Source organism: Danio rerio, chromosome 16 (assembly GCF_052040795.2).
Source record: "Danio rerio strain M-AB ecotype USA chromosome 16, GRCz13ab, whole genome shotgun sequence".
Classification (NCBI taxonomy): Eukaryota; Metazoa; Chordata; class Actinopteri; order Cypriniformes; family Danionidae; genus Danio; species Danio rerio.
Genome location: NC_141036.1, coordinates 43,354,568 through 43,382,432, shown reverse-complemented (window position 1 = coordinate 43,382,432; position 27,865 = coordinate 43,354,568). Strand labels below are relative to the sequence as shown.

General features: G+C 34.1%; 1 long non-coding RNA gene across 1 annotated transcript; it reads right to left on the bottom strand.

Moving 5' to 3' along the window:
* On the bottom strand, positions 1–27,841 carry LOC147840366 (uncharacterized). The gene is made up of 5 exons (XR_015512365.1): positions 27,603–27,841; positions 19,801–19,856; positions 1,585–1,629; positions 907–1,167; positions 1–829 (listed from the first exon to the last, which is right to left on the bottom strand). It is a non-coding gene; the product is annotated as an uncharacterized LOC147840366 (long non-coding RNA).
* Positions 27,842–27,865: the final 24 nt, after the last annotated feature.

Genomic DNA, 27,865 nt, shown 5'->3' with positions numbered 1-27,865 from the left:
GATGTGCATGCTGAAATTTATTCAGTAAATTTCCATAAGTTTCCATAGTTGCATCAGATGAAAAGTTTATCCAAAAAGTTATTTTATGGACATTTTTTGAAATGTATGCACATCTTGGTGTTTCAATTAAGCATTATTTTATATGACATTACAAAATGCACATTAAAAAAAGGTGGATGGAGACAAAGCTAGTGAAAGGTATGTTCTGGTTTGGTGGTGTTTTCAGCAGCATGGCTTGTACTTTTAAAAAAAAATTTACATAAAAAGACGCCCTCACCAGAGGACAATCATATTCGTCAGTTTGAGGTATCTGAAAGTTTTAGAAACCCTCATTGTTTTTAGGAGGCAGCCCAGTTTAGCTGCACATCATGAGCTCACCTGTGACGCTCCACAATGCTGAAAATTCTCTTTTCAGGTGGCCTGGATAAGAAATGATTGATCCTACTGAGATGGTTGCAGACAATAGGCTTGATCAATACGCCTCTCCATCGGTCCGTCTGGAGCTCTTCACAAAGAATCGAGCGCTCCGTGTGTTTTTCTTCCTCCTTCAGCAATGGCATTTCCCTCTCGCCTGTCATACACCATCTCTGATCAATTGTGCTTCATGTCTGTCAGTTGTGTTCAACTGCATTCATGTCTTCATCCACATACAGTATACCAATAGTAGTCCGACTTGCTCAAGCCATGCACAAAACAAAGAAAACATATTTGCCGTCTTGCTTAAATCTGTTTTTGGATGAGAACAGATGCTTGATACCCTTTCAAACAGTTTGTGTTGATTTTGTGAAGCACAACTGCGTTTTTTGGTCTCACCCATTGCGATGAATGACTTAACAAGTAAACAAATACAGTATCAGAGGGAATATGCTTGAAAAATATTTTGCTCTTGAATGATGCTTGTCATACCTGTTGCTTCATAAAGCATTGAAGATGACTAGCGCTTATAATCTTCTGGAAACCATTTTCACCCTGGATGCTCTTTCCTCTGGCATCGTTCTGCAAGTCTCAGAGAAATATTCAGTGTTGTACAAGGAGAGGTTATACTTTAAGTAGTGCTGATAGGTCAATGGCACTCACAGACACATTTGCATTTAACACTGAATGGCATGACCTTATGTGATGTCTGAGAGGCAAAAGACCATGGCCAGAATGACATTATCACTGAGTCTAAATAAGAGATGGGGGAAAAAAAAGATTTACCCTCTAAAAAGTACTGAAAAATTACAAATAAATACAGTGTATTTATATTACTAAATATATATTACGCTAATTATAGATTAATTGTACAAAAAAAATACAGGGTCAAAATTTGAATAGATTAAAATAGTTTTGTGTTTTATGGCAAAATGATTAGAATATCTAAAAAGCTCACTGAATTTATAAATGCTTTCTAAAATAAAAAAAATATTTTATGATGCTGTCAAATAATTGTTTTTTTTTGTAAATTTCTTTGCTAATTGCACAATTTTAAAATGTGATTTTCTAAATATTTTGATATTTCGAACCCTAAACCAATTGTCCTGTCCTAACAGACATCAATTTATTTAACTCCCATGTCATTTTTAAAAACAAATGGACACTTACAGTATGACTGGCTTTGCCATCCAGCATGACAGGATTTCTAAGATTCTAAATAAAAAAATATTTACATGAAAATGTATACATTAAATTTACACTCACCGATCACTTTAATAGGTAAACCTGTCCAAATGTCTTTAACGCAATTTTCTAATCAGTTCTTCATCATGGCAGCAACTCAATGCATTTAGGCATAGACATGTTCAAGACCATCTGCTGCAGTTCAAACAAAGCATCAGAATGGGGCAGAAAGGTGATTAAAGTGACTTTGAACAAGTCATGTTTGTTGGTGCCAGACAGGCTGTAGTATACAGAGCATTTCAGAAACTGCTGATCTACTGGGATTTTCATGCACAACTATCACTAGGGTTTACAGAGAATGGTCCGAAAAGGAGAAAATATCCAATGAGCGGCAGTTCTGTGAGTGCAAATGCCTTGTTGATGCCACAGGTTAGAGGAGAATGGCCAGACTGGTTCAAGCTGATAGAATGGCAACAGTAACTCAAATAAGCACTCATTACAACTGAGGTATGCAGAAGAGCATCGCTGAATGCACAACACGTAGAAGACGACTGCAGAAGACCACACCGGGTGCCACTCCTGTCAGCTAAAAACAGGAAACAATGAGTTTGTGCTCAAATGGCCCCCACGGTCACCAGATCTCAATCTAATAGTGCACCTTTGTTATGTGGTGGAACAGGAGATTTGCATCATGGATGTGCAGCTGACAAATCTGCAGCAACTGCCTGATGCTATTCTGTAAATATGGACCAAAATCTCTGAAGAATACTTCCAATACCTTGTTAAATCTATGCCATGAAAGATGAAGGCAGTTCTGAACGCAAAAAGAGGTCCAACTTAGTACTAGTAAGGTGTACCTAATAAAGTGACCAGTGAGTGTATTATTCTATTTTTACATTAAAAAAAAAAAACTACAGAAACATCTAAAAGACTTTGTATTGTATTTATTTATTTTTGTTAATTATTTTTGTGTGAAATATTGTTTATCTAAAAGCTACTCCTCACATCAACTCAACAAGCAAGGAGTGAGATATGAAAATTGATAAGCGCTCTTGATCTCTTTATTTGCACAGTATAGAGCCATAAAAATGAGAAAGAGCCCAAGGGAGCGAGGTCATTCATGAGATTTACTCTAAGTAAGGGGATTTCAGAGATTGACTATGTGTCCAATACGCAGAATTTAGCAGGCAGTAATGTGTCCTCTTTGTTTGTGGAGAGACTCTGTGTATTGAGCGGTAGAAACACTTTCCCTCTGCATGGTTTCTTCAACACTTTGTCGATATAATTATTCCATTTATTCAGTCCATTCCAGTCTGAGATCCCTCATCACCTGCCCTGAAAGTGAATCTCCTGCAGTATAAGGACCTGAGTTGCAATGCAATTTATTTTAAAGACAAACTCACTTTGACATAATGGGAAAAAAATTGTTTATCGACAGCTTACAAAGGTGCATGACATATTCTGATGTGTGTGTGTGTAAATATAGAAACCATGAAAATACACCAGTTAAATCCATCAGGGCTCAATATGGTGATATAATGTATGCTGCTTTCCTGCTCCATTTCCGTTATAATATTGCCATTGTATTATGCTCACATTCCAAATTCACTTGGCAAGAAACCCTTGGCTTCACTTTTTTTTTTTTAACACACTGGTCATAATTTAATGCACAGAGCACTCCATTAGGCTGTTTGCTTTTTACTTACCTGCTGCTGTGGTTCAAAGTGGCTAGATGCTAGAATTAAAAATATTATTGCACAAACAGAATAAAAAAGTTTGCTAGAATTCATACGTTTAGCATAGAAGGCTCCAAACAATTAACAGAAATTACTGAAAGTTTAAATACACACAGTGAAACCCCCAAAACAACAACTCGTCCAACCTTGAGGCAGATGGGTTACAGCAACAGAAGACCACACCAGGTGCCACTCCTGTCAGCTAAGAACAAGAAACTGACGCTACAATTCACACAGACCCACCAAAATTGGACAATAGAAGATTGGAAAAACGTTGCCTGATCTGATGAGTCTTGAGTTCGGGGTCAAAATTTAGCATCAACAACATAAGCGCATGAATCCATTTTGCCTTGTATCAACAGTTCAGGCTGGTGGTGGTGGTGTAATGCAGGGGTTTTCAAGATACCCCCCTGATTCAGTGTGATGGCTGAGCCTTTTTCTGTGAGGGCAACATGCTAATCTGTGGTCGGATTCCTGCCACTACTAACCGTAAATCATCTTCCACTGTCAATAAGCATGAACCATGGCTGCTTACTTTTGATGTGCGTACAAAATGCTGCTTCGCAAAGCCACGTTCGCAGAGCCCTGACGATATGGTTGAGTCGAACACTGAGCATGTTTACATGGGCAACAATACTTTAATACGATTTTAATATGATTGAGACAATACTCTGATTAACAGTCTACCATGTAAACAGCTATTTTTATTATCTTAGTCAGACTAAAGTCATAATTGAACTAAACAGAAATAGAATTAAGATGTTGAGTATGTATATTAGTAGCATTACTAAAGTAAACACAGCAAACTATTATCGTCACGTATAGGACTTTTTGCCGCATTTTGTGACAAGATCCACACATGCGGCTGTCAGTAAAAGACCGCACATGCACGCACGCACAATAAATGATTTTTCACTATATTCACAGGGGGGCTAATAATTTTGACTTCTACTCTACATCATGTTAAGGTATTGTACCAAACATATCATTCATTGAAAATAAATTCCCATGACTTGTGTGTTCATGCAAGGTTTGTCTTAAAATACACTTCCAGCCAATCAAAACCAAGAATATCAACAAATCACAGAATAATTACTGTATATAATCAATGATTTAATAACATCACATATCGCAATCATTTCACACAACAAAAATATTCATTAAGGCAGACCGGCGGTAATATATTTCTGGAGAATACATAAACAAAGGACGTATTCTCTCTTATTTTTAGTTTTTAAAAAAGTATACCAAAAGCACATTTGTATAAATATTTTAGGCAATTCCTGCAAGGATTCAGTCTGCCAAGCTAAAGGTTGCAGGCCCAAACCTTTATAAGGCTGAGAATTACTAAGATCCCAGCAGCGTGCCTTTGTTGCCAACAGCAAGTCTGTTGTTTTGCTTTGAATAAAATATCAAATTACGTAAATGAATACATTTCACCTCAGCTATACAACTTGAGTCCATTTTTCTCAACTTCTCTTTGTCTTTCTTGTGTAATTAGCAACTTTCTCCACACAAAAGTTGATGGAGAGCGTAATGCAAGAACGTCAGTCGAGTGTTATTCTTGGAAATAACGTGATTTCCTCAACTGTAGCCATCTGTTGAGTGGGAGGTGCCGTGCCGATTAAACAGCTTTAATGACAGAGCTGTAGAAAACACCTAACTGCAACGCCACTCACTAACACCAGCTTTACGCAAAAACATCCGTTCAGCCCACAGACTGTCATTCAGCCTCAGCGTTCAGAAACAGACCGTACACTGATGAAGAGCAATGCCAACACAAACTTATCTTCCTTCTGCACTGTCAAAACACTGTTCTAAACCCACCACCAAACAACTTGGAGAAGTATAGTGGAAAGTGTTTGGCGTTCTTTGAGTCAAGACTGAAAGGACAGGTTTGAAGATAATGCTATAACAATGGAGTGAAATTTGGCCCATTTGGATCTCGATAAAAGCCCCCAGGAGTGCAATCCCAGCAGGAAGGTGTAAAAGCACAGAGGTGGCACTGATTTATGATAGATGGTCTTTAAAAGCATGAATTTTTGTCTTTTACGCAATGATAAACAGCCATGAGAATCGTAAAGTCCGATTTAGCATAAAAATTAATTGCGCAATGAGTTAAAATTAATGATACAATTATATTTAAGTGCATAAAAGCAGATAATTAAATAATTTATAATAAATAAATAATATATATATAAATAAATATTTATCAATTTAATTTAATTAATAATGCATTTTAATAATTACATTGTATAAAATAGTTTAATATTTAATGATTAAATTATATATAATTTTAATGAGAATTATTTATTCAAATAACTTAATAAATGAAGAGCTGATGCCAACCATCGAAGACTTTGAGGACATCCAGTATCACTTCACTGCAGGCACAGGACATCAACATGACTTTAGATTGATATTGTACCCCAACGTTAGGGGACGATCCATTTTGTTTGGAAATGAAAACCAAGTAGACGTTTTAACCCAACGTCAATATCCAACATTCAATCTTAAATCGACCAAATATCAACATCTAATAATGTTGATGTTGTGTGGACGTTACCACTATGACGTCTATCAGATGTTAGATTTTAGTTGCCATACCTGACAAATTAATGTCAGTGACATCAATATAATGTTGGTTTAAAATGTTTGCTCAATGTTGGATTTTAGTGTCTTTCCAACACAACCTAAAATCAACCAAATATCAGCTTCTAATGATGTTACAGCTTGACGTTGACCACTATGACATCCATGAGACGTTGGATTTTGGTTGCCATACCTGACAAATAAATATCAATATTTAACGTCAAGATGATGTTGGTTTAAGATGTTGGCTCGACGTTGGATATTGGCCACTTTCCAACGGTTTGCTAAAATCAACCTTAAATCAACCAAACATTAAGTTAATTTGATGTCGTTATTGGACGTCTTTAGACACTGGCTAGACATTGAATTTTGGTCACTTGATGTCAATCTAACCAAATATTATAGTATTATGACATTGTGTGCTTCATTGAACATGTACAGATACTGTAGACATCACCATAATTGGATCTGGCTTTTTCTAAAGATACATTTATTTATAACATAATTTTTTTTTGATTGATTAAATCTAATTACATTTGATTTTAACATGTTTCAATTGATTCTAAGGAATCAGACAACATACATATAAAAAAAATTAAAAATTAAATAAAATTCTAAAGATTACAAAAAAGTTATTGATAAATGTATCGTTGTTTGTTTTTGTTTTTGAGTGCACTAAAATGTCAATAAGTCACTTAAACTGCAAAGTTGAATTTTCATCAACAAAAGCAGGAAACAAGGTCCCATAATGCAGTTCATAATTGAACATTTAAAAAAGTTAACCAATAAAAAAATAATAATGTTAGTTGACAGATTTTTTTTACAGTGTTCTGCAGGTAAACTATTTATATGATTTGTATATAATAACTTTAACTGGGGGGTAACGTGGTGGCACAGTGGGTACCGCTGTCACCTCACAGCAAGAAAGTCGCTGGTTTGAGCCTCGGCTGGGTCAGCTGGCATTTCTGTGTGGAGTTTGCATGGTCTCCCCGAGTTTATGTGGGTTTTCTCCGGGAGCTCCAGTTTCCCCCACAACTCCAAAGACATGTGCTATAGGTGAATTGGTAAAGCTTAATTGTGATACACTCTCAGAAATAAAGCAAGTTGTCACTGGGGTGGTACCTTTTGAAAAGATACAAATTTGTTAAAGGGTCCATATTGGTACCTCAGACATATGAACTAGTACCTTAAAAATGTAAGAGGATCACTTTAGTACTTTTAAGGTACCAATATGTAGCCTTGAGGTATTAATATGGACCTTTTAGGTACAAATTTGTATCTTTTGAAAAGGTAACCCATGTGACATTTTGTGTACCTTTATTTCTGAGAGTGTACTGTATGTGTTTGTATAAGAGTGTATGGGTGTTTCCCACGGATGAGTTGCAGCTGGAAGGGCATTCGCTGCGTAAAACATATGCTGGATAAGTTGGCGATTCATTCCACTGTGGTGACCCCTGATTAATAAAGAGATTAAGCAGAAAACTTTTAACTGTTCAAAGCTATTAGTTACTAGTTGATGAGTTGAAGTTATTAGTAACTATAATAAAGTTATGGTAACTAATAAACTTAACTTTTCGGGATTTGATTGTAATGCAATAATGTGCTCCTTTTGTAAAGCTGCTTTGAAACCATAATTGTGAAAAGCACTAAACAAATAAACTTCCAATAAATGAAATATTAAAAATAAATAAAAAGATGTTTTATGGTTGTCTAGAAAACAAGTTAAAGGAAAGAGCAAAAATGCGAATAAAGGTACATCAATAAAAATGGCTTTGAGAAAGCAGAGAGTGAGCCATGACAATAAAACATTCCTGCTCTGCCTCAATATATCCTAAACACAGAGGCAGTGCATCTCCCAGCCTGATATTTTCACTGAAAGGCCATTTTAAGTCTGTCTCACTATGTGAGATGGCGAGTACAAGGAATCTGACAGAACACAATAAAAACTGAAGGCAAAAAGGATGCAGCAAATGCTTTCCCCCATGTAAGGGCAGGTACTATTACAGCCACAGTGTTCTAATGTTGCTCTATATCATTTCTCTGCTGGATTGCCACCTTTCATCAAGGCATTTAAAACGCAATTAAAATGTCTGTTGCGATATGACAAATGCCTTCGACTGACTCGGCAAAGATAAATTTCTTTAACGCGTTCAGTGACGACAGTAATTTTATGTACGCCCAAAAGAGGAACAACATGCAAACTCATTTGTTAAAGCCTTCTACAAAGCATTTGATTGATTGTCATTTTATGCATATTAAAATACTTTCTGTTATGGTTAATATCCAGAGTCATTTGGATGTTGTAATTGAAAACCAGGGCTATTCCACTAAATTTTAAATTATTAACTCTTCAAAGTAAAACACTGATGTTGTGTCATCTAAAAGTTTGTTATTTTAATAAATTGCCATGTCATGTTCATTTAGACCATTTCTTTTAACTGTCCTCAAACACATATTCCAGCTACAAATTGTATGTTATATACCATCCAATATAGTACATACCATATATTAAGTATATCGTTAGCCTTCAAAAGATCAAGAAATGACCCTTTTTTTAACTGTCCTAACATGATCTAAAGCTTCCTCACCCTGAACTTGCAATAACTGGTTCTTAAAACAAACTGCTCCATAATGCATTTATAATAACTGATGATCATGCTATCTATCATCTGTAATCTCTGCCCTTCAGTTCCAATCATTAGGATTTTAAATACATAATGTTTGTGCAAGTGTATTTTACTTGCTATCACCTTTGCTTGTGAATGGTATTCTTGTTCCCAAAAAAGGTAGTAATTATGATAAAGTGAATGCAACTAGCCTTAGAATTTAAAGGGATAGTTCACCCCAAAATGACAATTTTTATGTTAATTTACTCAACATAAGGCCATTCTGAGATGTTGATGACCTTCTGATTGGCTGATAACTGTGTGATTTTTTGCAATATCAGAACTCGTAAAGCCTCTTCACTCTTGTGTATTACTCCTTCCACGTGTACACGACTACACTTTGACAAATATTGCTGCTGTTGGGCAACAATGTACTTTTGGGGCTTTTTAGAGGAGAATATAGCTGTTTAGAGTTTATTTATAAGGACAGGTCCTATTTTAAATATTTATGATTTTAGAGATACAGAGATAATAAGCCCTTAGAAGGGAAAATATCCCTCTTGTGAAACTATATAAACTACAGCTGATCAAATCATAATTAAACTGGTAAGTGACATTCTAAGTCAATCTCTCTCTTTTGTATGTTGTAGTGCTGAATTTATACCATATTAATTGTGGTGTATTGAATGTTAGATGGGACTTGCATATCCGGAATGTATGTGTTTTGTGTTGGCCACTCTTTGCATAACCCTAAGTTACCTTTTGATTGGCCATTTGTTTGTTTCTATTGAGTCTATTGAGTTTCTGTTACCGCAGCGTAGTTCAGTAAAAAGAAAGAAAGAAATGCTTGCATGTGTTCTGCGTTTTTCCTTATCACAAACACAACTGTAATCGTGTAGTGTTTGTGTTGCTTTGGCCTTTTCTGTTTTAAATTATTGTGATATGCGGATTGCAACAGATAAATACTGGGAAATCTCTGTAGACTGATGGCATTTCATGCGGTTCAGTCTTAAAATGTGTGCAAGAACACCTGTATTGTCATTTCTTTTATACATTACGCTGAAGAATCCTTCAAATACTAGCTCTAAAGTGGCGTTGGTGAATTAGCAACAGTTTCTGCTGTTCTGATGTCAGCTGCAGATTTAAAGGAAGGCCGGAAGAAAATAGTCAAAGAGTTCAGAAGCAAAAGCCACTAAACTTCACTTCCGTCAAAAATGAGATAATGACATTGAGTGAATGCTTTAATCACATAGTACACCATCAACAAATAGATGTGCTTCAAAACATGCGCTGTGTCAGCGCATTCAGAAATAACAGTTTGTTGGCAAAAGCCTCTAAACGCCACTTGCCCATGACAGGAAAAGCTGCTACAGGTATATCCTGAGAACCAATCAGAAGGCGCGAATCGAATCATACTGTACGTGTTCAATGTAGCAGTGCACTGATAAGCTGGCTTTTCTGAGGAGACATATTCCGCTTTATATTTTAAAAGTTGGAGCTTGATAAATTGGATAAGCCTGTCCAAGTGTCAGTGAATGGCAAATGAAAACGTCCCTCACCTCAAAACTCTGTGCATTATAAGAAAAAGAAAACACAATGTACAGTCGGAAGTGTAGCATGCATTCAAAACATTTGCTTCCGCAGCGACACTACTTTGAACGAGTCCGATTTACTATACATTTAACAATGTATAGTACAGCCTGTGTTTCACAAAAGAGATAAGTTAAGATTGCCATTCTTTTATCCCACATAAATGCTATGAGGATAAACAAGAGACAAAAATAGACCAAGACCTTAAATATGGTGAGAATGAATAACATCTTCTAAAAATTGTCTAAGAGACATCCCTTTTTTCCCCAGTAGGCCTAAATTGTGTTTTATTTGCTAATGTAAGCCATTTTTAAAAAGACAAATACATAAAACTATACATTATTTGTATTACTTCATAGCACCTATACGTCTGATAAACTTTTTATATTAATGGACAATACAAGGATATTGAGGTTTCATAATGTTTTACACTACATTATTTGAATCTAACAAACTTAGCTTACAAAGTTTACATTGTTCGACTTATTAAATCTAAATCCCAAATATCAGAAATGACAACAGTTTCTTAAGATTGAATTAATGTCAGTTTTAATGTTATTGATTAATGCACTTACTTTACAGATTTCATTCATTCATTTTCCTTCTGCTTTTTCCCTAGTTTATCACAGTGGAATGAAACACCACTTGCTTGACAGATTTATGTATTTTTAATTTCAAGTGGTTTGTTTAATGTGTTTTATGTTTCGTAAAATAATTTCTAATTGCATCTTTAGTGATTTTCAACTAAATACACTGTCTTGTTCCAATAGGTGGATTTAGAGGGTTTTGCATAAAAAGCAGGCGTGGATTTAACTGGTTTTGACGCAAAAGAAAATGTACCTTGTTAAAACCCCAAAATTGTCCAAAAAGTGACTTTAAAAAAAAAAAAAAAAGGTATTTTTGAAACTTCTAAACCCAATTATAGGAGCCTGATAGAAAATGCTTGTTTACAAGAAAAGAGGTCTGATGGATTTAGAGGCTTTGCCATCTAAACTATCCTCATACAGGATTTTTAGACTCTTCGTGTTTAATTTTCTTTTTTATACACACGATTATGCCGCCAAACTGTTGTGTAAACGCAATATCACACTCGTAGAAGTGCAATGTGGCTGTATATCATCACTGGTGAAACATAGCACTGCTACTCTCTCTCTCTCGATACTGTACACACACACACACACACACACACACACACACACACACACACACACACACACACACACACACACACGCACACAAACAAACAGACAATCAGTCTTTGCAAGAAACTGAACACTTATTTAGAATATTAAACAGGGTAAATTGAATTAATATCCCTGCATCTTGACATCTTGATCTTTGACTTTTTATCAAGTGAATTGATTTGTCTGCGGAAGATGGGGAGAACTTAAAGCTAGAATGTTCTTCTAAAAAAAAGAAAAAAAGTCACCTGAGGGTGAGCAAATTAACAGCAAGTTTTCTTTTTTAAGCTGAACCATCCCTTTAAAACTGTTCAGGTAAAAATCATCCTTGCCAGCATAAATCTCCAAGCCCCAAAGACATCATAAACTTCATCTATACTTTATGAAGACATAATTATTTAAATGCCTATTTTCTAGATTTACCCCCATTTCAAATCTACATCAGATATCAACTTTCAGTGTTCGCTCAAAGCTATATAAGCAGTAGACATACAGCCGCTTGAATAATTGCCCTTTGGACAGGATATTGTATTTTCCAGGAAATGAAAAACTCAGAACACAAAGATGAAAAATGTACCCTCTAAGATTACGTTTCAACCTTCATATTCTAAAACAACGTCCAAGTCGGCCTCTAAAAGCAATAAGGACGACCCCTGTTCCCCATGTAAACAGCATTTCCTCAGACATGCGTGGCTGATTATGGGCCACATCTCCGCTCTGTTGACGGTAATGGAATATCGTCATTCCTTTATGAAGTCCCTTTTAAGTTGGCTAGCTCTTTTCCAGGTACAAATTGGGCTTTGACGGCAACAGAATGTACAGGGAATAGGCTGGCTCTGCTGCTCCTCATTACTGCATAGTCCGCGCGCAGCCCCGTGACTCGCTCCTTTATTAGCATGAAAGCTTTTCTGGCAGATCGTGCGCTCTGAAGAGCTTTCCCCGCAAAAGGCATCCATTTGTAGGTTTAGTGACGGCATTATTCGCACACCTTGGGAAGGTACAGACGTCATTATTTAGTAATTCACTGCCCGTATGCTGCATTTTATGTCAATTTTGTAGAGCGTAAGCTGATCAAGAAATGCTGGTTTGGATCAGAGAGCGCCCAAGTGCCACAATGTCTTGAATTTTCATGCTGAATTTCCATGGACTTTTTATTTATTAATGAATATATCATCGTCTGTCTAGAGTTCAGATTACAAGGTTAAGATAAATGCTAGATGACTGCAAAACACTAAACAGCTCGTGAACAAAAGAAATTTCTCATGATGCAATGAGCAATGAGCAATGACGCAAGACGGATAACAAGTATTTGCAACACATTTTATTTTATTTACTTGAAAGCAACATTGTCAATCTGACAAGGTCAAAGTAATGAGTTGCTACTGAAGATGCTTGAGTTTGTTAATGGATGAGAGTAGGGGATTTTTCCTTGACACCCTTTCAAACTATTTGTTGTGATGTTGGTGTCATTGACTTAGATTGTAGTTTTGGAGGCTTTTTGACCCCAAGACCCAACTAACTTCTGCAATTTTTCAGCAGTTTTTTTTTTTTTTTTGACCACTTAAACTGTCTTCCTGACAGAGAGACAGACTCATATCCTCTTCTAGGATTATATATAGTATTTTCAGAGGACTGAGTTTTCTTTCTTTTTGCCCTGGAAGTGGAAACGGAGACTTACAGTGCTTTTTGCTGATTTCTTATATTCATTCATTTATTTTTTTTCCTTAGGCTTAGTCTCTATGTCAAAGGCCACCACAGTGGAATGAAAGGGGAACCCATACCAGGCCCGTAGCCAGGAAAAAACCCACCCCTTACTGACAACGGTCCAGAGTTTGTCCCATACATGAGCTCATTTGTCCTATTTTGACTGCTATGCTATAATAAATTGTGAAAATAACGAAAAAAGGTTGTTCTGACTTCATCTGTTTATTTTTTTGTTTATCATTTATTTTCCAGTAATTAGCTGTGCAAGACAACATACAATCGGACATAAGTGAAGTCATCTTTATCTACTGTATTGTTTTTAAATAGAGAAAACATTTTACAAGAGACTTTTATTTTAAATCTTGGATCTTACTCTGAAAACAAAAAGTGATCAATAAAAAGGTGTAAAGCACCAAACGCGACCCATATTAAAATGAATTTGAATACTGTTGAGACTATAGTTGTTGTCATCCATAATTTTTTAATGCATTTTTTTACAGGAGAGGCTACACAAATTGTGAAGCTTTACATCATTATTATTACCAATATTATGTTTTAATTTTTTATTATTCAAATTCTGACTGAGGAAAGTTGTAAAACTTCAACAGATTCTTGTTATTTTTTCTAATGATATATGATGTAATAAATTTGTATTTAAAATAAATAATTATTAACATTTCTAAATCTTTAGGAAATATGTTTTGTACAATAAAAAATGTGGTTATGATGACCACACGATAATCTTATCCAGCAAACAAAACAAAAAAAAATGTGCTTAAAATGGCACTTAAATGCAATATTTAAATCTCATAATTAAATAGAAAATGAGCCTAACCACTGAGTCACTGTGTTACCCCTTGTTTTCTTGCAGCTGCTTCTTATTTTGTGAAGCTCAACATCATCTTTTCTTTTCTTTTAGCCTTTGTGATGAATGATGGGGTAATTTTGCCCAATGTGTTCCTTATAAACAGGAGGTCATGGTTGAACAATTACCTTAGATGGACTAAAAAGTTTAAATATAAATATTTAAAAAAATTTTGTATAAATTAATTTATAGGGGTGTTAAACCTATTCTGTTTACACAGATACTTGTTTTCAATTAATATTTTAAGCAAAGGACATTCATTTATTTATTTTCCTTCGGCTTATTCCCTTTATTCATCAGGGGTTGCCTCAGCGGAATGAACCGCCAACTTATTCAGCATGTTTTAGACAGTTATGCCCTTCCAGCTGTAACCCAGTACTGGGAAGCATCCATACACACTCATTCACACACATACACTACGGCCAATTAAGCTTATTCAGTTCACCTATACCACATGTTTTTGGTCTTGGGGGGAAATCTGAACATCCGGAGGAAACCCACGCAAACACTGGGAGAACATGCAAACTCCACACAGAAATGCCACTGATCCAGCCGGGACACAAACTGGCGACCTTTTTGCTGTGAGGATACAGTGCTAATCACTCAGCCACCATGTCAACCGTTAATGCAAAGACCTTTAGAATATATTGGAAATTGTTCTTTTATCTACATTTTTTTTTGTTCAAAGCTCCTTAAAAATGTGCCTACTCAACTGAAACACCCCCAATATTTGCTTTCTTCACCCGTTACGGGAGCAGAATATCATCATTACGTGGAAATCTGATACCTCTTTTTTATAAAATTAAATACTCCTATAGAATTTCCAATTTTGAATGCTCATAAAAAGTGACTGATGTTTGACTAATAATGCTCTGCAAGCCAAGTATTGTTGTTCATATATTTTTAATAGCTTTTCCAATTATGCAAGCTACAATATGCATTAGAAGTTATTGCTGGTGTATGCTGGTGCAATTGGACTTCATGTTGAAATTTATGTTTATTGTTGAAGTTTATGCTGAAGGTGATTTTGCCATCTATTAGGTCTGCTTTTTTTTTCTTTCGCTGGTGTACAGCCAAGACTAGTCGGTCTATGCATACTGTAGACAATTAGAGCACTGGACAACACCATCTTACTCAGCATGATTCTGTTACTAACTCTTAGTTTTTATTTAGACATCCTGACAACTGTAAATATTTTTAAATAAATTCTTGGCCTGTATATTTGGGAAGCTGTCACTTTTGGATCATTATATACCTGTATGTGTACACACACACACACACACACACACACACACACACACACACACACACACACACACACACACACACACACCCGCACACACACGCACACACGCCCGCACACACACAACCTGTTCAAAACACAAATTAAAATAAAAAAAGGTGAAAATCTATTTTTACACTGAAGTTGTTAGTAAATAAATAATAAAAAAACACACATTACAAGGTTACTCGTCTCACTCAATGTTTCTATAATAAATCCAGTTAAGTAGGGAAAATATCTAAATGCGATTTTTTAACAGATATTGCGATTTTGATTGGATTTGCGATTTAATTTGTAGTTAAGCTTCAGCTAAATATTTTGAGTCGTAGCTTCTTGCAATGAGTTTTAGTTACAAAAGGAACTGAAAAGATATTAACCAACTCCAACTTTTATTGATATTTGTTCATAAATATTCAGAAATTAAACACTATTTTTTTTCTAGAGCAAACAGAGTTATGGCATTAGTTATCTCCTGGTGCCTTAGTGATGTTTTTCATATGGTGTAACAGTCACAAACAACTCTGAAATTGTACTTTGCTGTTGCTAGGTACTAGATTAAGTATCACTGGCAATGCTTTTAGTTGACTTTGAAACCAAAATGTCCTGACATGCTGTTTTTCTTTGATATTAATGCTTCTGAAGTAGCAGACGCCATCAACCCACTTGTCCATGCTGTTTGTTTGTTTTATTGTGGGCTATCCGCATAGTTTGGTTGCACAATTCTGATTTGGCAGAACAAATGTGAGGACTTGTGAGAGAAACCGGAAGCACCTGAAGGACGCACAGTCCTACAGTAAAGTGTTATTCACTTTCTGACATGACCAAATAAATTAGTTTTACAGGGCAGCACTGTGAACCTTAAATTGAGGCTGTATGTCATTAAAATGATTCTTGTGCTAAAAATGCCTGACATAATTATTTTGTACAGTAAGTAAAAAAGTAATCTAAAAACAAAAAAAAAAGTAAGTAAAACAGTAAGTAATCTCAGAAAGAAAAAAAATTAACTATCTGTTTTTGCTGCTATACAACCTGAGTTGGGAGTTCTTACCACTGGAGTATTATTAAATATTTTTGTCTCATACTGATTAACTTTGTCAAAGTTTGTAATTATCTATGAAGAGCACCTGTAGATCAGGTACTGGTATTTGAAACAGCCATTAAAGTATTGTAGGTATCGCCACCGTAGGAATTTTTATATTGTTTGTCTTATTTTCCTGTCTTATTTTGACTTGCTCCTGAATCTATCCCTGCTATTTTTCTGTTACTTTCTTTATATGTGATGCATAATTTCCATCCAGACTCCAAGCATTGATAAACTTCTTCAAAATAAAATGTTGTATTCTGATCTCAAGCCTTGGCAAAAAACTGAGAAAGCACCAATGTAGACTTCTACAAAGTATTTTAAAAATACAAAACACTAAAGTATTTTGATAATATTAAATACTTTTTTTAACTATTATTTTGTATAAAAAAAATACATATTTGAATACATGAATCATAAATATTGCCCATCCCTGACAGTATATATATGTATACACACACACACACACACACACACACACACACACACACACACACACACACACACACACACACACACACACACACACACACACACACACACACACACACACACACACAGTCCATCCTGTAAAGGGATAGTTCACCCAAAAATAAAAAATAAATAAATAAAACTTCTCACTCTCCACTTTTTCTAAAACTTACTGAGTTTCATTATGGTGAACTGTCCCTTTAAACTTTATTGTTGCGGTTTTTTCATTAAGTATGAATGAATCAGTAGAGCTGTGTGCGAGTCTGTGTTTCCCCCATCTGTCAATAATGCGCATGAGTGAATGTGAGCGTGTGTTTTCTGAGGAAGGTGTTGAAAACAGGCTAACATTAATCACTGACTAAAGCAGACACAGATCGGTTGGGACGGGCCGTGGCCGGGCGTCAGTGTCTGAGACTAAGACTGACAGGCTTTAAATCAGGCCCTGTCTGTGTCTGTCACAGCAGATGGATTCGAGACAGATTTACCACCGCAGCCAGACAGCAAGGCTGGACGGAGGTCAGGAAACACACACAAAACCCTGAGCGGGACAGAGAGAGAAATCCCAAAAAGAAAAAAAAAAGAAAAATTGCTTCTAAAAGCTCTCATCTTTCCTCTCTTTGGAAAAGGTTTAGAAGAACTGATAAACAAATCAAAGGTCAATGACCGTGTCAAAATCTAAGTTAAAGAGATACAACAATAAACACACAATACACACAATAAACTTAATTCTGCCACTTACTCCACTTGTTCCAAACCTATTGGAGTTACTTTCTTTTGTTGAACACAAAGGATGATGTACTAAAGAATGCTGGAAAATGGTAGATATTGACTTCCATACTATACATTTTTCCTTTGATGGAAGTCAGTGGCTACTGGTTTCAAACATTCTTCAGAATATTATGCTGTAGAACAGTGCTTCTGTTTCTGGAGGACCACCAGCTCTCCTTAACCAAACACACCTGATTGGGATCAACAGCTCATTAGCAGAGACTGAAAGACCTGTAATGAGTGTGACAGACAAAGACAACATCCAAAACATGCAGTGTTGGTGTTCCAGGAATGTGATTAAGGAAACACTATAGATCCACTTGAGAGGGAATAAATGATGAGTAAATTTTATTTATTTTTTTTTTGTTTAACTTAAACTTGTTAATGGATCATACATTGCTTTTGTTTGACAGTACAGATTTTATAAACAGGATCAAAATACACTATAAAGAGGGTTTATTTTTACATTTCTTGACATTTTATTTATTTTTTTTCCTTTTTAGCATAGCTTAGCTCCTATATAAAAAAAAAAAACACTTTTAAACAATTTTTAGACATTATATATCGTTGTGTTTGAGGTTGGAATCTTTAGAAAAAAGTATTTTAAACTTACTGAGACTGCATTTATATGATAAAATATAGTTTAAAACACTAAAATAATATTACAGTTGTAAATATCTGCTTACTATTTTAATGCATTATAAAATGACAAATTATGCACTTGTTTGAACACACACACACACACACACCTAATTATAATATTGTGATAAATATATTTTTGTGGAATCCTCAGCATAATTTTAAAAATTTGTTTGTAATATTTATGAAATCTTTAGAATTTTTTGTTGCATTTATACTTTTTATTTTTTTTCAAATTCTTGTATTTTATAAGTAATTGATAAAGATTTTTTATATTAAAAAAATAATAATAATAAAGGACAGTTCAAACAAAAGTAAATGTATTTGTTGGTCATTCAATATGCAGTGACCTTTTCTTCAACAGATCAGTAAAGCATATTTTTCATCAGATTTCTAGCTAAAACTGTTGTCCTTGATGATTCATAAAATTCAAATCAATGCCCTGAGGTGAGCAAATTGACAGCAAATTTTCATTTTGGGCCAAACCATCTGTTTAAGTAATTATTTGTGAAGTTTACTTGCAATTTCCGACAGAGTATAATTTAAAGTTTATTTAAAAAAAACTTAACAATTAATATTCTAAAGCTGCATTATTTTTGCATTTGTTAAAATAAACGTATTAACTGTTTGACTGAAACAATGGCAAATAACCACATATTGCTTCTCCAGCTTCCTGTTTACAAACTGGTGAAATGAATGAATTAAAAGATCAACGCTGAATCGCTGCATATAAATAGAGGAAGATGAAGCTGCAAGTCAATTTTGATACTTTCAGACAGCACCTATCTATTTTTAATAATGCAATTAGATCAGGCTGGTTTGCTCATTCCGCTAAATTGGTCTCCGAGAAGCAGAACAGCCCAAGGGTGCTATTCTGGCCCATTGACAGGCTTTAAACGCCCCTGTTAGAAGTCATCCTGACATAATCCCAGGCTTGAAATGTGATAAGCTGGCAGTGTTCCATGCAAAAGTAGCAACAGTTTGGGTGATAGAAACAGAACATTTAAAAAAGTGCATTTGAAACCGGTATTGATTATTTACCACTGCAAGAAACAAAAAATAAAATTATATATATATATATATATATATATATATATATATATATATATATATATATATATATATATATATATATATATATATATATATATATATATATATATATAATTTTTTTTTTTTTTTTTTTAAATTCTTTCAAGGAAGTGATCCAGTTTGAAATTTTGAACAGAAGTTACTCATCAGGTAAAAAAAAAAAAATATTATAAAAGGTTCAGATTGTGCCGTGCCATCTGAAACTTTCCTCTAAAATTAGCATTTTTCTCACCATCCTGTGTTTATTTTCAGTTATTTTAATTTAATGTGATTGAAAAGAACTTATTCTGTGCCATACAAGTGAAAATACTGAACCTACACACAGGAGCCTGAAAAAAAAAAGCTTATTTTAGAAGAACATTTCTGATGACATTTAGAGGCTTTTGCATCTGAACTCTTCATATTAAATTTATTTAAAAATTTATGCAAAACTATCTAGCGTTGAAAATAATATTAGAAAAAATATTGTATTTTAAATAAGAAATATATAAAAGAATAACAAAAAAAAATCCTTTTGCTAATATGATTGACATTTATATTTTCACTTTTCAAACATATGAAAAAATATTGAGATGAAATGGACAGTTCACTCACGTTGCTTCATTTTTTTGACTGTGAGAAGAATTTGTGTGGTTGTGATATTCGGTTTTCTGTAAAAAGAATAAATGAAAACAATAAATTGAGAGGAAAGCAGAGAAATGCACTTGATTAAAAAAAAATAAAACCTCAATGTTTCAGTGCATGTAAATATTTTACAGAATATATTTATTAGTGTAGGGGAGAGCAGGGCACAAAGTAACACTTTTTTTTTCTCCAAATAATGAACAAAGTAATGGGGTTAGACAAACCATATTTTACATTTACATTCGTACATCATCGTTGGACCTATGGTTTCTGTGCAGTATTGCCAAAAGCACCAGGAGTAAAAATTATACTATTTACACCACCTTTGGGGCAAGTTGTAACAGACAGAGGGTTAGATGTAACATGCTTAAAAAGGCAGATTTCACACAATTAATTTAAATCCAGTTTACTTTAAATAGTAGCTATATTTCCTCAGTACTTAACTCAATTTATTGTTTTTATTTTACATAGCACAGTATGTTTATTTATGTATCTATTGAATAAACGTTTGCATTTCTTTGCATTATTATCCATTATTATACAATGCATTTATTTGCATTATTAGCAATAAAAAAATCCATTAAAAAAATGTATGTTAAGTTTAACATTACAATCAAAAATAAAATAAAAAAAATTTTGTTAGCTTAATTGGTGTATAAGAGTGTGTGGCTTAATTGTAACACCCTCTTTACAACTAACCCTGCAGTGTCGTGTTTTTCTCAAAGCTGGCTAGCAGTCACTGTTTTTTACTTTTATCTTTCAAAATGGTTCCATCTTTTAGCCTAGAAGACGGTGATCACAACAACATAAGATTTTACTAACATACTTTCACAGGCTTTTTAAAATCAAAAAAATATTGACTTTAATAAAAACTACTTTTATGCTGCAAAAAGTAGTTTCTCCTGTGTTTTTCAATCAAATTTCGCCAAACTTTTTTAATAATTGGCAGGAAGACATCTGCCAACATTGTTGTGAAAACCTTGGAAGCATGCCATGGGTAACCCTGAGTAAGTACCTTTAAACTCTGTTACATTTTACCCCACGTTACTTTGTGCCCCGCACACCCCTACAGCTTATATTCTAATTACTTATCATCATAGTTTGTATCAAGTTAGTACGACTTCTTAAAAGTTAATTTTTTTTAAACGATGTCACTTATGCCAACCAAAATCATTTTTTATATTTTAAAGTAAAGCAACAGTTATTGTGATGACAAAGCTGAATTTTCAGCTGTAATGTCTTCTTTTAAAAAGTTCAAAAGCAAACGTTTTGTGACATTTATAAGTCTATTTATTTTCCCTTTTGATCAGTTGAACGAATTATTAAAATAAGTAAAAAAAAATACAACTCAAGAAAAACATTTGCATCATAGAGCACACATATATTAAAATGTTAATTACTGGACAAACATATTATTATTATTGATTTATTTTGAATCCCTTTTGATGCTTTTATTGCGCTGTTTGCACGATTGTTTTAATCGACGGAGCTGCATGAGATGAGAGCTAATGAGAACGACAGCAGCGAGTGCCTTCCAAGTAATTTTGTCAATTTTACCTGATGAACAAACACATATGGAGCAAAATTGCATGGCTGAAATACTGAAAGGTGATTTCCATATAATTGAATCCAGATTACATTTAATTAGGCCTCATCTGGCGTGACTGAAAGCACATCCCTGGAACACAAACATACATATGGCTTATAAAGATTCAAAGAAGGTAATTTCTCTATTCAGATGTCACATTACCACTAATGCTACTGTGTGAAGAGAAACCCGAAAACATGCATCTTAATAATCACTGACATACTGCAAAACTGCCTTTAAATTCGGGATGTGTGAAGGAGCAGGAAAACTGACATGACAAACATATTTACAATATTTGTTTTTTTGTTTACTGATGATTGAGGTGCATTTCATTATACGTTTGTGCTTTCAACACCCATTTAGAAGCTGTCTTGGATTAACCCTCATTAGTTGTTTACAAGACAACATTTCCATCCAAAAAGGGGGCATTAAAGTGCATACATCTGAAAATGGGTTTCACATGCAAGTTCTTGAAAACAACACTTAGTATCTCCATGTAAACTACAAAAAATGTGATTATCTACATAAAAACACATTAAATTCAAGTCTCTACTTTAATTACCATTGAGAACATGCCAAAAATTGGGTTTAATAAATGTTTCATAATCTCAGATATTTATGTAACAAATGCATTACACTAAAAACATAAACAATACTTTTTATTGCTTAAAAATAGATATATAAAACATCAGATGGTAAATAAACAAAACTATAGTTGTTTTAACGATAGTTGCAATGTATTTGTTTATTTATGACTTTTAATTTGTATTTTGGGGCTGCACTGTGATATTTAGATATTATTTTTTTAATATTTCATGAAAATTATTTTTGTTCTAATTGTCAGTTACGTTGACATATATGTATGACAACCATGTGTTGTGAAAAAGGAATATTCTTTATTATTTTTGTCTCTTTTTCTTTTTCTTAAACAATTGTCTTTGTATTGCTTAAGGTGAAATATTAACCAAACTTTTTCTCTTGAGTGTGATATGCCTTGCATAAAGAACAGAAAACATTTGCAGTTGAGAAGTTTTAAGCTCGGCGAGGCAGTGGCGCAGTAGGAGTGCTGTCGCCTCACAGCAAGAAGGTCGCTGGTTCGAACCTCAGCTCAGTTGGCCTTCGCACGGGTTTCCTCCGGGTGCTCCGGTTTTCCCCCACAGTCCAAATACATGCGGTACAGGTGGAATTGTGTGTGTGGATGTTTCACAGAGATGGGTTGCGGCTGGAAGGGCATCCGCTGCGTAAACACTTGCTGGATAAGTTGGCGGTTCATTCCGCTGTGGCGACCCCGGATTAATAAAGGGACTAAGCCAACAAGAAAATGAATGAATGAAGTTTTATGCTTTTAATGTTGCGCAGAGAATTTGTAGAAATAGACGATGTATGTATGGGTGCGGCCAACGGAGGACTGGAGAATGATGGACAAGTAACGAATTCCACTAAACTCCATCTGTTAATATCAGCTGTGTATAAAATCTGGAGTCAGGAAATGTAATTCTTTCATTGCATTGAGGATTACCAGAATTCTGTGAATCGAATTATTCATCGAATTATCCAATAAATTACTAATAATTTTGACACTGAAGAAAACCCTCTCCTGACCTTTTTTATTGAACATGCATGGAATTGATTAAGTATTTCAACGCATGACATATAATGTTTTAATTTGTTCTAATTTTGACAATCTGCTTAGTATAAGTATTGTTCCACTAAATTAGAGTGTCTTCGCTAACTCAGTGGTTCCCAAAGTGGAGGTACGGATCCCATGGGGGCTTGCGAGTCAATGAACAGGGGTCCCTTGGTGATATCCAAAAATCTCATATATATATTATAAAACTAATAACATTACCATATTTTATCCATAACCTACAGATGATAAAACAGTTTTTAAAAGTTACATAAGACAAGCACAACAACAATATGAAAATAAAAAACAATCAGCCTTCCAATTTTTGAATTGCGACTCCTGGGTTATATTAATGACACAGCAATAGTGTCATATGCAGCAGATTGATTATACATTACAAAGTTAAACTTTATACATACCCTCGTACATAAAAAAGGCCACAACTGAACATGGAGGATGATCTTTAAATTAAAATCTCCTAAACAAATTAATAATGACTAAAAATAATAATTCTTTGGTTGTTAGGCTGCTGCATCTCTTTGTGTAGTCAGTAAGCTCATGTTTATATAGTTCCTTTTGGTGTGTGTTCACATTGTGTGCAATGTTTGTATGTTTATAACCACCTTCGAGGGAAGTAGGGGTCACAAGTCACTGAAATTGTTATTTTGGGGGTCACGAGTTAAAAAGTTTGGGAACCCCTGCTCCAACTCATAGTTATCAAGTTTAAATGTTGCTTAAAAAAAAAAGTTATGCATTTTGTATTCAAAAATACATATTTAAACCACTTTATTGTGGAACTGTTAATAATATACCGTTCCAAAAAGTCAACTAAGCACTGTAGAAATCTCCAACCGCTTTACAAATAATGAATGCTTTACAAATACACAGAAGCACTGATTGACAGGCAGATGGATGATAAGCTGCAGTCCATTATCGTCCCATAATCCTGCTATTTAAAAAGTAATCAAAACTTGCATTTATTTTGTAGGGGAGAGCGGGGACGAATGTAACACAGGACAAAAGTAACATTTTGATTTTCTCAAAGCCTTGACAACATTTGCTTTCCAGGCTATAACAGCACATTCAGCAAGCAACCCTTGATGGAGCTATGTCCAGCAGTTAGGTTAGTCTTTAAATGCAGAAAGTACATTATTGCAGCAGTTCTTTTTTTCTTATTACAAGTTTTGTTTCTCTTTTCAAGCATTACACTAATGATAAATCTACAGGTTATGGTTGTTTAGTGCAAGAACACATCCTTAAGCTTGCAATATCTGAGTTTTTCCAGTTTAAAAGTAAATCAGGTTTAAATTATGAGTTCCTGTGGGGACAAAAGTAACAGTTATTTACACTCACCGGCCACTTTATTAGGTATATCTTACTATTATCGAGTTGGCAGTGGAGTAAAGTAACAAATTACAAATACTAAAATTACTGTAATAGAGTAGTTTTTCTCAGGAATAGTAATTTACTCAGTAGTTATAAAAATGTGTACTTTTACTTTCCAGTTAATGTTTAGTGCTGTATCGGAACTTTTACTTCACTACTTTGCTTCAACCTGCATTCACTACTTTATTATTTCTTGTATATGGAGATTAGAAAAATCAGTCCTGTGATTCCTGTCCAATCAAATCACACATAGAAAGTAAATCGCATCATACTGAACTACCTTAAGACATGCAGCAAACTGTTTGGAAGCATTAAAAATGTCCAAGAAAATACTTTCCATGCAATGACCCAGAGACTGTTTAGACTGCTTGTCACTGATAAATAGATGACCGATGTTTACTTTGGGGCTAAGTGGCCACATACGTGGATAGCAGATTTCAACTGTTTTGCAGCATATGAAATGTCACAAACACTATTTTAACTGTCCAAAATGGGCAATATTTTTTTTTACTTGTAGTCAAAACAAAAATGTGTGTATGTGTTATTAATGCATTAAAAATAGTCAGGAAAAACAGCTGTGAATAAGGCAGAAATAAAGAGTTTTTCATTCTTTTCCACAAATGTGACTTAATTGTGTTTAATTGAAATTCGGACCACGAGTCCACATATTTTTTTTTTCTAAAAGTACATCATATTAAAAGATGATACTTAGGTTTTATTCTAATTAGGTTCCAAATAGCAAAGAGAAATAAAAAATGCATGTAAAAAAACAGCATGGGCCTTGAGAGGGTATGATGACTAAAATGGTCTTAAACAATAACTAAATGCGCTACAGACTGTTAAGTTTACACCAGGGGGTGCCCAAACTTTTTCTTATAAAGAACCAAAAACCAAACTTGATTAAGAGCTTTGGCCCAAAGTTAAACCGTATCACATTAAATTTGCCATGGGTTACTTCCTAATTTATTTACTAATATTTAAAAATAACTAGAAAACATTGCTTTAAAAATATATTGATTGATGATGCAGTATCGTTTTTAACATGTTATGATGAACTTATTGAAGTAAAAACATAAACAATTCTATTTATGACACAATGAAGTTCAACACTTGTGGAGCTGCTCCTGCATTTGCTTTTATTTTCTCACAGATGCCTTGTGCAATGTCCTCTTTCTGTCTACTGACAGTATTTACATTTTAAAAGTCAGATTTGTTTACAACATTTAATTGAAAAATATTTTTTTTATAGCTTCCTCAATTAAACAAAGAAACTAAAGGTTAAAATTACTATCTCTGTCAAAGGCATTCCAACCAAGCAACTCCATTCTTTTCAGATGGGTCTAGAGTCTAAACCAAGTCTACATGATTAAATGCACTGAGTTGCTGCCATGTGATTGACTGATTAGAAATATGCATTACCGAGCAGTTGGACAGGTGTACCTAATAAAGTAACCGGTGAGTGTATGTCCTACTGCTAATAGCCATACCATATTTTTCACTTCCACATTAGAGTTTGCAGTGTTTTGATTCATACATTTTTATAAAAATTAATGAAAATTGCCAATAATAGTAAAAATAAAATATTGTTAAAAAAAAAGATTAAAAATTGTAACATTGTAGGATAGGTTTTGAAACATTTGATTGAACTGAAACTTAAAATGAAAATGCAGTTTTATATTTTTTTGCAAAAATAAAAAGAACAAAAAATGCTTGCATTTAACCTTTACAAGGTCAGTCAGATATATATTTTAATAAACAAGATTAAGCTAGTAAAAAAGCAAGGATTGTGCTATTTTTGACCCTACTCACAGCATCAAAAGTAACAATGTGCAATTTATGTTTAATAAGTGAAATTATTTTGAAGTTGTGCTAGATTTTTACAAAATAACACACAATATTGATAGACCTCACTTATGAGTTAGTGACCACAGTGAAAATATATTTCTGTCTAAAACATTATCTTTTAAAATAGGTGTTCATGAAAAAAATATATACTTTCATCCCAGCTCTCCCCTAATGGAGCGTTTTTTTTTGCTGTTTTTGTATCGTTAATGTTAAAGATAGTGTCAGTCATGCAAGCTGCCAACCAGACTAGTTTAGCTACAGTACCTATGTAGGGTTTCTGCAATTTTCACAAAGTTAAATTTAAGACTTTTCAGGACATTTTTAAGATCAGTATGAATTAGATGAATTTTAGACCCATAAAGGGTTAAATGCTAAGGAATTTTTCAAATGGCCGAGATGGAAGCGATATTTAGTTGTCCTATCAGAAAAAGAAGAAAGAAAAATGTATATATATATATATATATATATATATATATATATATATATATATATATATATATATATATATATTGTATACATTCAATAATACATTAATAAAAAATATATTTTTTAGATTTTATTTCTTATCAAGATTAGATACTATAAAAACAACTGTAAAAACAAGCAAGCTCTACTTGTCTTGTATCCATACACTTTTTTCAACATTTCTTTAAAATAGTTAGTATAAACTAAATCTATGCACAACAATCTGTCCAGATTGGTGTCCTCAGCAGTAAATACATGAAGAACTTTTAAAAAAATGTTATTGTAAGGAAAATAAAATGAACCATTATGATAAATGGAGTTAGAAATGAGCTTGTTAAATAAAAAGTTGAAAGTTTTAATGAGATGATTATCAGTGATTGTATGGGTTTTGCCCAGATTGGGTAGCAATACACGAGCACAGGGCAATTCAGACCTAAAGATATAAGAGCTACAGCACAATATTTCAGTAAATGTAAGAATTTTTAAAGCCTAAAAATAGAATTTTGAGATTTAAGACATTTTCAGGACATTTTAAGACTTTAAAAACCCTTTAGAAACCCTGCTATGATTGATATTAGCAGTAAACCAAATAATCAAATTATCCACCACCCAAATAACCCAGAGCCTCATTACACAAAGTAGGCTACTTAGTGCTTATTAATTATACGGCAGAATAAAAACATTCCCAAAGGTCACACTCGAAACATAGGTCAAATCATTATAGCATAGGTTACATACATGTCTTCTTTTGTCTCGACGACATGAACGCCCAAATTGTTTCGTCTCATTTCTACACGCTTCGTTAACTCAACGTTTAATTAGGATATCATGTTCTGCTGATGGGTAGCGTATCACACCAACCTTTCCATGTGCAGGGTGGTTTATAAATGGTCTTTTCCACAGCATACACCTCATAAACGTCTGAAAGATGTGTTTAGCGGGACTGTAATTGTTGTATTAAACGGGCTCCACAGGCTTGTTTATTGGTCCGCACAGCTCACAGTCTAAACCCGCCATGATTCCCGCGCTTCGGTAGATGGAGATCTTGGAAAACAGATGTCCTCATGCATTAGTGAGCCGATTGTAAAAGATTAACTCTCGCCAATGAGACAAAGCCAGTGGGG